Consider the following 4,030-nt stretch of genomic DNA (forward strand, 5'->3'; position numbering starts at 1 on the left):
GTGTGTGTGTGTGTGTGTGTGTGTGCACGCACGCACGCATGGGCATGGGGTTAGGGTCAAATGTTGCATGTATTTTGGTGTTTTATTGTTCTGTGAAATGTTTACATTGTTTATTTATTGTTTGTTCATCCTTGTTGTAATAATAAAGCTTATTACAGAATAACTTGGTGTTTGACTACCCTTGTTGCACAGTGTTGTCTTGAAGCAACAAACCAATATCTGTTTGGGGGGGGGCAGGGTGTCAAATTTTATGATTGATATATTAATAGGGACCCTAAAGCTCCCCCAAAATTAAAAAGTCATGCAGTAGAATATCTGTTCACCTAAAACACATTTTCCTTTGATCTGCTGAGAAACTAAAGCGATTTTCACAGCGCCTTTGTATGGGACAGTCAGAGCTGAACACAATGAGTAGTCATTAATGTTTAAATTTACCCACTTTAAAGATTCTGAACTCTAAAGTGCAGCTATCATGTTAAAAATAAACAGCATCACCAACAGTGCACTCAGCATTAAAATCAATATATTAGCTTGAATTAAAATGTTAATTTCATCACTGCGTGGCAAATCTCAAGATTAACAATTTTATGCAGCATTAATCTCTTAGTTACAGCAGAGTTGGATTTACTTTTTTATTTGTTCTATTCTTTATACATTTTTATCACAATTTTATCATCATCAAAACATCTGATAGTAAAAGGACTGGCGGGTGCAGGGTTATTTTGACAAAGAGTAATGTGGCACGTGAAGCACCCCTTTTTATGTGGGCACACACAGATCCTAAAGCAGAAGGCCCAGTTTAATGGAGAAAGTTGATAATCGCCATCACAATATCACCGGCTGTGGATTTAGGTTTTGTCGAGCCAAAGAAAGCCTAGCTGTGTTGAACCTTCCATGTAGCAACCCCTCAGCTGCCTTGGTCACTCTCTGACAATACCGGTCATGTTGAAGTCACAGTCATAGTGTTTGCATAGTGCAGTATTAAAAAGTAATGTACTATCATTGGTTACTTTTTGTCAGGCCTGCATTGCTTGTTTCCTTTGCTAAGGCATTAAAACACAGACATGTGAGTTAGTCTACAATGTTATTCTTTTTATCACTAATACATATGACTGTTTTTAGTCAGATAGAAAAATGGTTGTTCATAAACACCCAAAAATGAATAATAAAAATATTTATTCTTCTTTTTAAACTGCAATTCCCTGAAGAGATATAGATGCTGATAATCATGGTACCCCAGGCAGTTTATATAGTAATTTCATCCAGATTGATTAACGCGTTTAAGAGGAGTGACATATGAATTATACTTTGCGTCAAATATACGTTTTAACTTACGGCATAACTGGAACCCAATTTTAATCCTATGCGTCAACGTTCTATGTAACCACGTCCACCAACCACCAACAAATGCCACAATGACTTCAACGCCGTGGAAGACTGCGGTGTAGGGACAAAAATAGTTTCCATTCACTATGTAGGTAGGTCTAAGTCAAGCTTTAGGGTAAAAACATTAATTCGCACTCTACAATCATTATAGTGAGATGGTTACACACTAACAGACTATCCTAACTAATGTGTTTATTTTGAATGGCATGCTTATAATAAATTTGGTGAAATGGTAAATGGACTAGTTCTTAATTAGCACTTTTCTACTTGCAGGACTTAAAGAAACTTTATACAGCTTGCCTCATTCACCCATTCATGCAAACACTTTTTTCCTGTGCTTTCCCTATGTAAGTGCTTTCATCAACTAACAAAGTGGAAAAAGTTCAGTTTAGCTTAGCTCAGTTTAGCATTACAAATGTTGCAGAGATTTTTGTCTGTGTTGGATTTTAAAAAGCATTACCACAGATGAGACTGCTTTTGGCCCACAGCTGCCGCCATTGCCATGTGTGTTTGTAATTCTTAGCCTAGATGTCCTCTTATACTGAAATTTGGCACTGAATGACTTCATATGAATTAGTACTCCGTAGGACCCATCTAATTCAGTCCCCAACCCTAGCATTCAATGCTCCAAATGAATAACTCTTTAAATATGTGAGGCATACTGATCAATATGTCTCATGTATTTAAGGACTTTTCTTCCAAAAACATTTTTTAAATGTATTATTGCAGTTTTAATTTTGTTGTAAATGAAATCTTTAAGTCTTGTGGTAAAGACATTAACAGCAAGGTTCATTTAACTGGGGTATCGCGATCTATGTCTTCCACAATCCTTTTTACTGTGTATGGTGAGAGGTCTCTGTGTTTCACTGGGTAGTTTGGTTATTGTCACAAGATGGAGGCCAGTGGATGTCGGAGTGGGGTTGGATGAGACAGTCTTTGACGTCCAAATGAAATATTTCTCTGAGCAACAGAGGGCCAAAATAGCTGAAAGAGCACTGTGCGTAATTACATGAGCTAAAAAACACTGGTCTCTGATGTCAAGAACTCATCTCAACAGTGAGTTTGGCCTTGTGGCACTGATGAAAGTTTTATAACTGTGCCATAATGCAGAATACATAATCCCCTACTCCTCATCTCTTTCTCTCTAGGTCAGATTTGACATGACAGAATGAGGAAAAAATCTTCAGCAATGACTGCCACTTCAAAGGCTGCACGTATCATAAGAAATCACTCAGGCCTCTTCATGTCTGTCTGCTCAAAGTGGTGGTCAAATAGTGGTTGTCACTTCACTGATGGCAGAGTTAATTGCTACTTTGATGTTTTCCATCAAAAACCATGACGTGTAGAAACAGGTTCTCATCATGCAATAAAAGCTAACACAGCCCCTTCACTTTTAATTCCATAAGGAGTCGGAATATTATGTAAGCGAGGTCCAATCTGTTTTCCTAAAATGAGATGGGTCATTACAACCATTGAGATTTTCGTATTTGTTGCTTACAAAAAGCTGTAAAGACAGAGTGACGGATAGCCAAGGATTTAGCATGACCAGGCTCAGTTGAAACTGTAGCAGAGGGTGGGGTAGGGGATCATTTTTCATGTTCAGTTAAATTAGGTTCAATTCAGTTTTTAAAAAAAAACATATTTGGTATATATCAAATACCAAATCACACCAACAGTCGCCTCAAGGCTCTCTTTGGTGACACACGACTGCACTGCCAAATTCTTAGCACAAATCAGCTCGTCTAGTTTGATGCAGCAGTATAAAACCCATCATCAGACAGGATGAAACATCTGGCAGAGCAGTGGTGGAGCTGGTGTGGTGTGGAGACAACAATCTGTCTCTTAGTGTCAACAAAACCCAAGACCTGATTGTGGACACAACAAAAGCTGAGCATGCTCCACTTCAAATCAAGAGCTTGACCGTGGAAAGGGTCAGCAGCACAAAATTCCTGGTTGTCTACATCAGAGACGCTCTCTTGTGGAACTCAACACCACACGCCTGGCCAAGGAGACTTAGGTAGAGGATGCACGTACTTAAGATGCTGAAGCCACACACACACGCGCAGCCACACACACATATATATACACAATCCTCACCATCTTTTACTGAAGTACTATTGAGAGCATTCTGATAAGTTGCATGGTGACTGACACGAAGATTTTGCCGTGTGTGAGGATGGTTGAAGGGGTCATCAGGATCTCACTCCCCTACTTGGAAACCAGTTTCAAGGATCAATGCAAGAAGAAAGCTCTCTGCATCATGAGAGACTCCTCAAAGGCCGCTCAAGGACCGTTTAATCCCCAGCAAACACAGAATGAATTTTGTGGTGTCATTTTAAAATTTGAGTCAATGTACCAGTCAAGATGTTGAGTCACGGACAGAGAACAGAAGCTTCAGAAAGTCAAATGGCATGTAACCACAGGATAATATAATATAAGAGACGGAGCTGTAAAGGCCAGTTTCACTACCAGAAAACCTGGGAGGTACTTTACAGGTGCACTACATAATTCAGTTCTTTCTTTTAAATGAAACCTACACGGCTGTTGAGATGTCAGGCTCAGTAACGGGCTAGGTAAGACTGGAAATATGTTCAAGAATAAAAATAAAGATTCATTAAGAGATAAGATAAGATAAGATAAGATA

Source organism: Pundamilia nyererei, unplaced genomic scaffold, assembly GCF_000239375.1.
Source record: "Pundamilia nyererei isolate P.nyererei 1_Seehausen unplaced genomic scaffold, PunNye1.0 scaffold00251, whole genome shotgun sequence".
Lineage (NCBI taxonomy): Eukaryota > Metazoa > Chordata > Actinopteri > Cichliformes > Cichlidae > Pundamilia > Pundamilia nyererei.